This window comes from Puma concolor, chromosome B3, assembly GCF_028749965.1.
Source record: "Puma concolor isolate L17-30 chromosome B3, mPumCon1.1.hap2, whole genome shotgun sequence".
Lineage (NCBI taxonomy): Eukaryota > Metazoa > Chordata > Mammalia > Carnivora > Felidae > Puma > Puma concolor.
Window position 1 is genome coordinate 1,515,777 of NC_141672.1, and position 13,366 is coordinate 1,529,142.

Below are 13,366 nucleotides of genomic sequence, written 5' to 3' on the forward strand. Positions count from 1 at the left end.
CCCACTGTCACCATGCTGTCCCCACGCTGTTCCCACACTGACCCCCACGCTCTCCCCTCTACCCCATGTCATCCCCATGCTGTCACCGAAATGACCTCATGCTGACTCCATGCTATGGACCCACTGTCACCATGCTGTCCCCATGCTGTTCCCACACTGACCCCATCCTGACCTCACATTGTCCCCACACTAACCCCATGGTGTCCCCACCATGACCCGATGCTGGCCTCACACTGACCCTACACTGACCTATGCTGTGGACCCACTGTCCCCATTATGCTGACCCCACGCTGTCCCTACAGTGACCCCATGCAGACCCCATGCTGTGGACCCACTATCACCATGCTGCCCCCATGCTGACCCCATGCTGATCCCACGCTGACCCCACACTGCCCCCACGCTGACTCCACACTACCCCAATGCTGACCCCATGCTGCCCCCATGTTGCCCCCACACTGGGGACCCACTGGAACCACGCTATCCCCACGCTGACCCGATGCTGATCTCATCTGCCTCACACTGACCCCACCGTGACCCAATGCTGCCCCCACACTGACCCCATACTGACCCCACGCTGTGGACCCACTGTCACCATGCTGTCTCCCCTACCCCCCCACACTGACCCCACACTGTCCTGACTGTGACCCCGATGCTGACCCCACCCTGTCCCCATTGTCCCCATATTCTTCCCATGCTGTCCCCAAATGACCCCATGTTGAACCCATGCTGTGACCCACTGTAACCATGCTGACCCTTGTGACCCCACACTGACCCCATGCTGACCTCACACCGTGCCCACACTAACCCCATGCTGTCCTAACCGTGACCCAATGCTGACCCCACGCTGACCCCATGCTGTGGTCCCACTGTCACCATGCTGTCCCCACACTGTTCCCACACTGACCCCCACGCTATCCCCTCTGTCCCCATGCCATCCCCTTGCTGTCCCCAAAATGACCCATGCTGACCCCCCACTGTGGACCCACTGTCGCCATGCTGTCCCCATGCTATTCCCACACTGACCCCACACTGTCCACACACTCACCCCATGCTGTCCCCACTGTGACCTGATGCTGACCCCACACTGACCCCAAAGTAACCTCACACTGTCCCCACACTAACCTCACCCTGTCCCCACCATGAGCCGATGCTGAACCCACACTAACCCCATGCTGATCTATACTGTTGACCCACTGTCCACATCAGACTGACCCCATGCTGACCCCACAGTGACCCAGTGCTGTCCCCACACTGTCCCTACAGTGACCCCTTACAGACCCCACGCTGACCCCAAGCTGTGGTCCCACTGTCACCATGCTGTCCTCATGCTGTTCCCAAACTGACTCCACATTGTTCCCATGCAGTGGACCCACTGTCACCATGCTGTCCCCACGCTGTTCCCAAACTGACCCCAGGCTGTTCCCACACTGACCCCCACGCTATCCCCTCTGTCCCCTCCCAGTCCCCATGCCATCCCCATAAGACTCCCTCCCACTCAAGTGGTCCCGGGGAGGGGGGCGCCTGGAAGGGGGGCTGTCCTCGGGGGTCCCAGCCACGTCACCTCCTGCCCTCCTGCTGCAGGTGAAGTGGATCTTCTCCTCGGTGGTGGAGCTGAAGCGCACGATCGCGCCCGACTACAGGAACATGATCGGGCAGGGGGCCTAGGGCCAGCCCTCCTGGGCGGGTGTCAGCGCTGCCCCAACCCTGCACAGGATCCCGGTGCATCAGCCTGCTGCCAGGCCTGCTCTCCCGCCCTCTGACCTCGCCACCCTCTGACCTCACAGCCACCCTGGGCCTGCGCCCTCGCCCTCTGGCCTCGCGGCCCCTGTGAGCTGCATCTTGTGCCCTGAGCCCCCCGTTTGGAGAATCGCGTGGACGGCAGGTTGTGCCCCAACCTGAGCTGGTGGACGCCCGCTGGCCCCTCCACGGCGGCCGCCAGGCCACCGCTGTGGCCGCGCACGGTCAGCGGGCACGCTCATCCTGGAGGAGGCGGGCGGCTGGCGATCCCAGTGTCTGTCTGGCAGGGACCGGCCTCTGTGCGAACCCCGTCCAGGCCACGCTCCAGGACGCAGGGTTTCCCCAGAGCAGCCACGTCGGCCCAGATCCTGAGGAAGCTTCCGACGTGTCACTAACGGTCAGTCAGATCTTCTGCGCCGGAGGAGACCGCGCAGACAAGGGCCTGGGCCTGTGGCTGCTGCAGGAGCCCCGTGGATGCCGGGGACAGAGTGACATCCAGCCAGACAGGCCTCCTGCAGAGGGGTCTGGTGACCTGGTCCCCGGGCCAGTGGGACACAGCCTCGGTGGACACAGGTGGAAGGTGCCAGGAGGCCAGGGCGGCAGGCCCAGCCCGCCCCACCCTGTGGCCGGGGCCTGAGTCCCAACAGGCTCACACGGGGGGTGGGAGAGAGAGACAAGCCCACAGCCGGGCGGACCCCCAGGACTGGCTCTCCGCCCTGTCTTTGGGTGGGTGCCAAGTCGGGGCCTCCACATGGGAAGAGATGGCCATGCAGGGGAGGAGAATCAGAGCCCCCAGCCCCAGGGACAGACGCCCGGGGCTCCCACACTTGGGAAAGCCACTGCTGAAGCTTGGCTAGCTTGTTTTATTCTTTTTAAATGTCTGGAGCTCCTTGATTTCCATTTGCATTTCTTTCTTTCTTTTTTTTCTTTTTCTTTTTTTTTTTTTTAATGACAATAAAATATCCTTAAAAACTCCATAACCGGCTGGGGAAAGTCTTCCTCTGTTGACGCGCCCCGTGAAATCCACAGACTGGCCGTGCCGTGTGTCGGTCCCTCCAGCCGTGGGAGCAGGACCCCCGGCCCCTGGGGTTCCCGGGGGGTGAGGTGCACTGCAGGCGCGAGGGGTCACGTGACGCCTTGTGGGGCGCAGGGGGAGCATCCTGACCTGGCCAAGGGCACCGCAAGAGGCACCTATTGGGTGTGTATTAGCACGGGCTGCTAGCAAAGCACGACAGTCCCGTGGTGTGGACAACGTGCACTGATGTTTCCACGATTCTGGAAGCTGGCAGGCAGACCCGGGTGTCATGGGGCCGGTGGCCCTTCAGCACGTAGACGCCGTGTCCTCACACATCCGGCCCGCTATGCGTGTCTGTGCCCCGACCTCCTCTTACAAGAGGAGGAGTGAGTCCATGGTGAGGACCAGTCACACTGGATCAGGACTCACCCTAGTGACCTCACTTTAACCTATTACCTCTCAACAGACCCCATCTCCCAATACAGTCACATTCTGGGGTCCTGGGGGTCAGGGCTTCAAGATTTGAATTTGGGGAACGCATTTCAGGAGAGTTGGGCCCAGGTGGGAGCACCAGTGAAGGCCAGGTCGGGTGAGGCCCGGGGGGACAGCACTGTCCCAGGTAAGCGAAGCTGGACACCAGCCCGAGGGGTCAGGACACTCAGTCGGGGGGAGGCCCAGCGAGAACACCACCACCCGGGGGTGGGGATGGGGGTGGGGGTGGGGGGCAGAAAAGACCAAGTTCTACAGGAAGAATGCCAAGTGGGGGCGGGCAGTCCATTGGCGTCAGGAGGCCATGGGGTCCCTGGCCAGCAGCGATGGAGTCGGGATTCTGTCCTTGCAGTGCCTGGGGGTCTCGGGTCCCGGAGGTGCCCCGGGTTGCAGGAGACACGTGCACCTCGAGGGCAGAGGCGGGACCACACCTGCCAGCCCTTCCCAGTAAGGGCCCTGGGGAAGGGAGGCCAGCACGAGGGGCTGCGGACTTCTGGGGACGCAGTGGGAGTGGGGCGTGGGCTCTGAGTCTGCAGGTCAACAGCCCGGCCCGAGGCCCAGGGCGGGCAGAGAGTCGTGGCCAGCGTGGCCGCGGTGCCTCAGGACCGCTCAGGGAGCACCTCCCACCTCCCCGGGGGCAGGGGCTGCCTCACCAGTGGGGGCCGCACCAAATACAGAGCGGCCGTGGGGAGAACGCCCCGGCCCCCAGGGATCCTGGGGCTCCAGGTGACCACACCGTCCACACAGCTTGCCCAGCACCCCCTCCTTCTCGGTCCCCGGGCCGGGGCCCCCGCTCCATCCCCTGGACCCGAGATCAGTCTCCATCCTTCCCACCCTGCCACCGGAACGCCGGGGTCTTCGGCAGCTGGTTGACCCCATGGCCCCCGCGGGAACACGGGGCATGACCGTACCCTCCACTCTGAGGGCAGGAACGCCCGCTCTTTGAGAGCAATCTCCCAGCAGGCCCTGAGGCCCCCACCTGTGACCTTCCGATAACGCCATACCACGTGGGCCCCCCCCCCCACATTCCCCCAGGGACCCACACACACCTACGTGCCTCTCCACGCAACCCCTCAGACCCCCTAAGGTCCTGCAGGCTGCTCCTGTGTGAGCCCTGAGGTCGGCCTCCTGCTGCCTGCCGCTCCTCGGCGGCCCCCTACCCTGGGCTTCCGCTCAGACACAGGCCCGGGTGCATCTCCCTCTGCCCGTGTTCACACCTCCACCTGTGCCTCACACACACACACGGACCAGCGGGCTGGCCTCACTCCTGGACCTGGGACCCACCTGGTCCCGCCCTCCCCCCCCCCCCCACTGGCACTGGGAGGGAACCAGCTGGCGCCTGAACCCTGTCCCCACGGGGGGCCCAAGACGCACAGACGTCAGCGTGGGTGGGGGCGGGAAGGGGAGGATGCACCTGTGTCCCCACATGGCGTGTGTTGGAATCCTAGCTCTAAGTGTCATGGTGTTAGGAGGCGGGGCTTTGGGGCACCAGAGGTCGTCAGGGTGGAGCCCCCACGACTGGGGTTAGTGCCCTTATGAAAAAGCGAGCTGCCTCCCCGCTTCCGGCACGTGAAGGGGCAGAGAGAAGACGCCGTCCGTGAGCCAGGCAGCGGGGACCCCCCAGACACCACGCCTGCTGGTACCTGATGTGGGCATCCAGCCTCCACACCCGTGAGGAGTGTCTGCGGTCTCTGTCGGGCCAGCCAGACGGCTGGACAGGAGCCACCTGGACGGGCGGGCCTGGAAGAACGGGGTCCCCCAGGCCCCCTGCCCAACCCCCTACCCCCGGGACCCAGGTCGGCCGGCCATCAGCGGGGTACAGGGCCACGAGACTGCCCCCGGGTGCTGCTGAAGCCCCAGCCTGCGTGGGGCAGGGACATCAGCCCCGGGCTCCCGGACCACACGCAGCAGGCTGTGGACTATTAGAAGCACCCCAGATGGCGGCTCGGTCACTGCACAGGGGAGGGCCCCCTACACCCCCTACGCCCCACGCTCAGACACTGCCTGGGGAACCAGGGCATCTGAGTCTGCAGGGAATTGGGCCCGTAGAGACACGCCCAGAGCCTCAGAGGCGCCGGAGCCCCGCCCACCCCGCTGCCTGAGCTGCCACACCCGGCGCCCCATCCCCAGGCGCTCGGGTACTGACCGGCCGGTCCCTCGGGCTGCCTCGGACCCCACATCTCGGCTCACACTGCCCCCTCCCCGCTGCACCCGGCCAAGCCCAGCCCCTTCCTTCAGCCCTTAGTAGCTCTGTGCCTCGGGCCCTGCACATCGTCCCTGCCCCCGCCCCCGCCCCCGCCCCCGCCTGTGCCGGCCCCTCCCCCATCGTCCACGGGCATCCCTGAAGCGCCTGCCGTCCAGACAGCGAGGCCCACTCGGCCCTGGTGGATGTGGGCTGGGTGAGCCCCACCTGGCCTTCCCCAGGCTCTGCTCAAATGCAGGCTGCAGAGGGCCGGGCCAGGGGGAAAGGACCAGGTGGGGAAGGCGGCTTGCCCACAGCAGGATGTGGCCTCCGGTGACACAGAGACGAGCGGGCCGCTGGCTCCAGGCTCCTAGAGTGTGTCCGCATCCTGCCCCCACCCCTCGGGGCCCTGCGGTCCTGAGACAAGGACTCTCACTAGCCCAGCGGCCCCTGCCTTCGGCAAAGGACCGTGCGCAGGGGCCACCGTTGCCCGGTTCCTCTGACTGGCAACAGCGTGTTCCAGAACACTCCTGCTCCTGTGGATCCCAGACCAGAGAAGCCCGGACAAACTGCAGCACACACAGCAGTGCTGGACCAGAAAGCCAAGGAGGCCGCGGGCCTGGCCCCCGGGGGCTGTTTTCGGGCAGAAGCTGACCGATACCCGGTGGCCGTCAAAATGCTACCACGTGAAGAAAACTCACAAAGAGGCGCGAAAGGAACAGCCACACGGTCTGACACGCACACGGTGCTTTGACTTTGCAGTTTTCAGAGACGATGGGTCACACTTCCCACGAGTGACAGAACCAGGAGGACGTAGACAGTGGAGGGGAGACATGGGCACAGCTACAAAGACGGAAAAGCAGAGCTAGAGACACGCAAAGTGGGATTCATTCGAGGAACTGGCTCTTGAGCGGTGCGGGGTTGGCCCAGGGGCTGGAAGCTCAGCCGGGACCTAATGCTGCAGTCTTGGGGCAGAATTCGTGTTCTCCAGGAAACCTCAGATTTTGTTCTTCAGTCCTTCGACTGGTTGTGTGAGGCCCACCCACGTGAAGGAGGATAATCTCCCTTCCTTACAGTCCCCGGAGTTACCTGCACAGGTGGCCTGCTGTCTGAACAGCCCAGCTGAGGGAGCACGCAAGACCGACAGCCACAGGGACCTCCTGTTACATCGTGCTCACAGCGCAAGACGAGGGGTCACTGCCATGGTCCTACCAGTGACAAAGCTGATGCCTTGGTGAGCCTACAGCCCCCTGCCTTCAGGGAGGATGCACCCGTGCCTTCTAACCCCAAAGCTCTTGTTCTGTCCACTGTCCACACTCCCTCCTGCAGAGACTCTAGAACATCCTCCAGATCCAAGCCCTGCCTTTGGGGACAGGTCACAGGAGACGGTCCCTCCAGCCCAGAGATGTGCAGAGGGCACGGGAGCCCTGGAAGGTGTGTGAACATGCCCTCCCTTTACCTGCTGGAGAACGATTTAGCACAGGGTGACCGGGCCGTCACCGCCAGACAGCCAGCACACCGTGCTAAATGAGACAGACGTGGTCTCTGACCACAAGGGAGTTCCAGACCGGGACCAAGGCACACATCACGTAAGCCATTCCACAAACAAGTAAGGGCCGCTGTGGCAAGTGCTGGCAGTGGAAAGCATCGAGGGGCCTGAGGTCCCGCAACAGCAAAGCCCGATCTGTGGGGGAGGGGAAGCTTCACCCCATAGCACAGCGCTGTAGGAACCGCGTGGCCGCCTGAGGCCCGCTGCTCAGCACCCGGTCTCCTGCCCGCCCAGGCCACGGAGCCTCCTACGCCCGGGATAAGTGGGGCCACGTGGGAGAACACACTAGTGCCACATTAAGGGACGCTGTCCAAAACATGCTATGATCGTGACCCCCATGTGGACATTAACGGACACCTTTCAAAGATTTCTATCTAACTCGTTTTAGGTAGTTGAGCGAGAATGCCAAAAAGAGTTTCTAAAGAGCCGCATTTCCAACGCACCTGGCTTTTTCCATGGAGGCAGGGGAGAATCCACTCTCCTCCGAAAGGAGAGAAGTTGATTGTAAAACAGCTCAAAGGCCACGACAACCTCAGAGTCCACATGGAGTCAGATTCCCTGGAAAGGCATACAAGACGATACCTTTATTTCCACTGGAGACGTGAGAAGTCATCTTTTTCTTTTTACAGGGAGAGAGGGTGCAGGGGAGGGACAGAGACAGAGACAGAGAGGATCCCAAGCAGGCCCCACACTCAGCACAGACCCCCATGCAGGGCTCGATCCCGGGACCCCGCGATCAGACCTGAGCCGAAAGTAAGAATCAGACACTCATCCGAGTGAGCCATCCAGGCGCCCCCTGTAAGGAGTAATCTTTTGGTGCATTTCAAAGTCTTGCAAAATATTTCCTGTAGACATATTTCGCTCTCAGAGTATCCAGAATATGCAGGGCACTCCGGCAAATCAATCGGGAAAATCGCACAATTCGGTAGAGAAATGGACACGAGAATTGAACAGATGTTTCACAGAGGCTATCCAAATAGCCCTCAAACATACAGAAAGGACGCTGCGCTCCACCCGTGACAGGGAAGTGAAAATTTCTGAAAAGCCACAGGAGAGAAAGTGGTTCTGATTCCAACGGCGGTCGGTGCGGTGCCTTGTCTCAGACTAAACCTTTGCAGGCACAAGTACAAAGTGGAAAACTGCCCGGCAGACAGTGATTGGAAGGCATCAGAGGACAAGCAGAAACGGGCAGACTCCGGGGAAGACTGTGCCCTGGAGAGATTGGTCTGAGGGCAAAGCCCAGTCCTTGCCACAGCTGCAGCTAGAATGCAGGGGGAGCGGGCTGCCGTCCAGGCACAGGGGCAGGTCGTGGGGTTCAAGGTCCCACCTCTGACAGGTGCAGCTAGAATGCATGGGAGCGGGCAGCCGTCCAGGCACAGGGCAGGTCGTGGGGTTCGGGGCCCCACCTCAGACAGTGCGGACCGGCGACCAGGCCAGGGTGCCGCATCATGACCTTTATACAACGTGTGTCGGGCCAACCTGCAGACTGAAATCAGCCAGGTGGGGACAGAAATCGTAATGCGCTGAACGTACCATGTAAGTGTTGTGTGTGAAGATGTTTCAGCCACGTAAGAACACACACAACGTATGTATGGAAGGGTAACATGTGTGTGCCACCTGCTCATAACATATGTATGGGTGTTAGATTACAATACAAATGTTTTTCCTGTGAGCAGTGCGGTCAAACAGTTTGGAGATGGTCCTGGCCAATGCTGTGTGACAAAGGACGAAAACGAGCTGCTGAGACTGAAAGGACAGATGTCAAACTGTCACTAATGCAGACGACACAAGCACGTACGATGAAAAGGCAGCGGAATCCAGACAGCCCTTCGAACCAGCAAGAACAGCAGCAGGGGCTCCAAACAAACGCAGGAAGCAGTCGTGTTCCGCTGTGTCCGCAACAACCTGCTGAGAACGCGTCATCGAAAACGAGGCACGATTCACAGCAATCCAAGGACTTTCCGAAGAAAGAAAGCCCAGGAAACGGCAACTCCGGCAACGGACCTGAAAGGGCTCCGAGTGTCTGGAGAAAACCGCCTTCGGGGGCGGGCCGGCACTGTGGATGCCACGCTACACCTGCCCGCCCTGCCCACACTGCCCCCGCACCCAGCCCTCCACCGTCAGCAGGGCCTTCCAAGGGCTGGGCGGGGGTCACCTTCCCCCTGCTCCCCCAGCACACACCCGGGCACACACCCACAGTCGAGACGCAGCAGGGTCGCCTGTCTCCTGTCTGCAGGCAGGACACAGGCAGAGGCCAGAGCGGAGCTGCCCTGGAATGAGCTTAACTGGGCTGAGTTGGGCTGAGCTGGGCTGGGCTGAGCTGAGCTGGACTGAACTGGGCTGAACTGGAATGAGCTAGCTAAGTGGGTTGGGCTTGGCTGAGTGGAGCTGAGCTGAACTTGACTTAGCTGGGCTGGGTTGAGCTGATCTGAACTGAGCTGGGCTGAACTGGGATTAGCTGGGTGGGTTGGGCTGAGCTGGGCTGTTCTGGACTGAACTAGGCTTAACTGGGCTGTGCTGGGCTGGGCTGGGCTGAACTGGGCTGAGCTGAGCTGAACTGGGCTGGACTGGGCTGGACTGGGCTGGGCTGGGCTGGGCTGAACTGGGCTGAGCTGAAATGGAATGAGCTGGGTTGAGCTGGGTTGAGCTGGGCTGATCTCAACTGAGGTAGCTGAACTGGGCTTAGCTGGGTTTAGCTGTGCTGAGCTGGGCTGGTCTGGGCTGGGATGAGCTGGACTGTGCTGGGCTGGGCTGGGCCGAACTTGGCTAAACTGGGCTGAACTGAGCTGGGTTGTGCTGAACCAGGCTGGACTGGACTGAGCCAAACTGAGCAAAGCTGAGCTAGGCTGAACTGGGCTGAACTGGGCTGGAATGGGCTGAGCTGAACCAAGCTAAGCTTGTCTAGGCTGAGCTGGGCTGGGCTGGGCTGGGCTAGGCTGACCTAGGCTGAGCTGGGCTGACCTGAGCTGGACTGAACTGAACTGGACTGAGCTATGCTGAACTGGGTTGAACCAGGCTGAACTGGGCATGCTAGGCTAAGCTGGACTGAGCTGAACTGGTCTGGTCTGAGCTGCTGGGTTGAACCAGGCTAAGATGGCTGTGCTGGGCTGAGCTGCACTGAGCTGGGCCGGCTGAGCTGGGCTGGACTGAATTGTGCTGAGTTGGGCTGAGCTGGGCTAAGCTGAGCTGAGCTGAGCTGGGCTGGGCTGAGTTGAACTGGTCTGAGGTGGACCAGACTGGGCTGAGCTGAGCTGGACTGAGCTGAACTGAACTGGGCTGAGCTAGGCTGAGCTGGGCTGGACTCAATTGTGCTGAGCTGGGCTAACTGGGCTGAGCTTCACTGAGCTGGGCTGAGCTGAGCTGGGCCGAGCTGAGCTGGACTGAGCTGGACTGAACTGGGCTGAGTTCAGCTGGGATGGGCTAAGCTGGGCTAAACTGAGCTGGGCTGGGCTAGGCTGAACTAGGATGAACTGAACTAGGCTAAGCTGGGCTGGGCTGGGCTGGGCTGGGCTGGGCTGGGCGGAGCTGAATTGGGATGGGCTGGGCTGGGCTGGGCTGGGCTGAACTAGGTTGAGCTGAACTAGGCTAAGCTGGGCTGTGCTGGGCTAAGCTGAGCTGAACTGGGCTGAGCTGGGCTGGGCTGGGCTGGGCTGAACTGGGCTGAGCTAGGCTGAGCTGGGCTGGGCTGAATTGTGCTAAGCTAGGCTGGACTGAGCTGGCCTGAGCTGAACTGGGCTGGGCTGAGCTGGACTGGGCTGGGCTGAACTGGACTGAGTTCATTTGGGATGGGCTAAGCTGGGCTAAACTGGGCTGGGCTGGGCTGGGCTGAACTAGATTGAAATGAACTAGGCTAAGCTGGGCTGGGCTGAGCTGACCTGGGCTGACCTGGGCTGAACTGGGTTGAGCTGAGCTGAACTGGCCTGAGCTGGGCTGAGCTGGGCTGGGCTGAACTGGCCTGAGCTGAACTGGGATGGGCTAAACTGGGCTGAGTTCAGCGGGGATGGGCTAAGCTGGGCCAAACTGGGCTGGGCTGGGCTGGGCTGTACTAGGTTGAACTGAACTAGGCTAAGCTGGACTGAGCTGGCCTCAGCTGAACTGTGCTGGGCTGAGTTGGCCTGTACTGGGTTGGGCTGAACTAAACTGGGTTCAGCTAGTTGGCTTGGTCTGGCTGAATCAGGCTTCAGCGAGTCAAGCAGGGTGTACTGTTTTGCTAGGTCCAGTGGCCAAGGTCAGTGAGGCTACATTGAGTGGGACTGAGCAGGTACGACAAGCCTGGCTGGCAGGCTGAGCCAAACGGAGCTGAAGGATTTTGGTAGAATTTGTGGACTGAACTCAGATGAGTTAGCCTGCTTGAAATCGGGTCTCCTGGGCTGACGTGGGCCAGGCCGGACCAAGGCGGACTCCCGTGACCTGAGCTGGTCTGAATCAGCAGACCTAGTGAGGCTGGGTGTGGAGCGGGTTTGTATCCCTGCTCTCAGCCGTCCTGACGCGAGGCCACGTGGACTGGTCGGTCTCACTGGACTGAGTGGGCAGCCTGGACGATGAGCTGGGGTCTGGGCTCCGGGCAGGAGTCACCACCTGGGGGAGTGGGGGAGGACTGATCTGGGCTCTGCTATGAATGGGGCCTGTAGTCGGGCTCCCTGGAGCCTCCGCAGGTCAGGACACGAGTCAGACACCTCTGCTCCCCAAGAACCCCCCGTTCCTGCCACTCAGGGCTGCGGGCAGGGTGTCCTGGCCAAAGGTAAGAACACCCCTGCTTCTGGCAGGGACACAGGGGTTCGTGGGAGGGCGTTCCTAGCAGACTCGGGGAACAAGAGTCCAAAATGAGCATCTGCCCCCTGACGCTGGAGAAGGGGTCCCCGTGCGCCCCTCCACCCGACCACCCCGCTCTGCCCCACACTTCTCCCCCTCAGACTCCGCCGGTCGGCACTGACACTGCCTCTGCCCCCACAGTCTCCATCCAGGCCCCCCTCGTCTTCCCCTTGGCCACCTGCTGCAAAGGCACCATCTCCACTGCCCCGTCCGTGACACTGGGCTGCCTGGTCACGGGCTACTTCCCGATGCCGGTGACTGTGACCTGGGATGCAGGGTCCCTGAACAAGAGCGTCGTGACCCTCCCCGCCACCCTCCAGGAGACCTCTGGCCTCTACACCACCACCAGCCACGTGACCGTCTCGGGCGAGTGGGCCAAACAGAAGTTCACCTGCAGTGTGGCTCACGCGGAGTCCCCCACCATCAACAAGACCGTCAGTGGTGAGCCAGGGTCGGGCTGGAGGAGGGGGGCAGGCGTGGCGGGAGCGGCTAGGAGAGGAGGAAGGCGCCTGGGCGGGCACGTGGGTGTCGTGGGCTCAGGGGGCTGACGCCAGGCTGCCACCTTCACCCCTAGCGTGTGCCATGAACTTCATTCCCCCCACCGTGAAGCTCTTCCACTCCTCGTGTGACCCCCTCGGTGACACCCGTAGCACCATCCAGCTCCTGTGCCTCATCTCCGGCTACGTCCCAGGTGACATGGAGGTCACCTGGCTGGTGGATGGGCAGAAGGCCACGAACATATTCCCATACGCTGTCCCCGGCAAGCAGGAGGGCAAGGTGACCTCCACCCACAGTGAGCTCAACATCACGCAGGGCAATCGAGTGCTTTTGCGTTTCTGTACATCACAATTAATTCTTTTAATAAATAGATTTTGTTTTTTATTTTTATTGAAGTACAGTTGACGCACAACATTCTGGAGACTTTGGGCGTGGAGCACAGGGATGGGACAGTCTGTGCACTATAAACAGCTCACACCCGTGTGCCACGATTGTTGCGAACGATGAGCCAATGTGAACTGATAACAGCTGAGTAAAGTCCGGAGTTCACAGTAAGGTCCACCCCTAGTAGGTTCTCTGAGCCTGCACCCTGTCCGCGGTGCTGCCCCGGTCAGCCTGCTGTTCAGGCTGCTGTCCTCGAGTTTCCCCCACTACCGTTTCCTACAGAAGAATCACCCGGCCCGAAGATCCCCTCTGCCCCACCTATTCCTTCCTCCCTCCCCCCAAACGCCCGGCAACCGCTGACCTTCGCGCCGTCACACTACATGTGCTGTCCCCCACATCACGCAGTGCCGATGGTACAGCGTGTAGCCTTCTCCAGCTGGCTGCCTCCCCTCAGGGCACACGGGCCGGCACGCGGCCCACATGTGCCCACGGGGTGCTGACTATAGGGCTTCTCGGCACGAACAGACTTTCCAGTGCCCTCCTCCACGAGGAGGGCAGGTGTGTGTGCTGGCCTGGCAGCCCGAGCCCTCCTCCACCTTCTGAAAGAAAGAATATCATGTCATCCAAGGTCACTTTGCTTGAAAGAGGCACCCCCAGCGGGGGGGGATGGTCCGCACCATCCAGGTGAGGGTACTACACA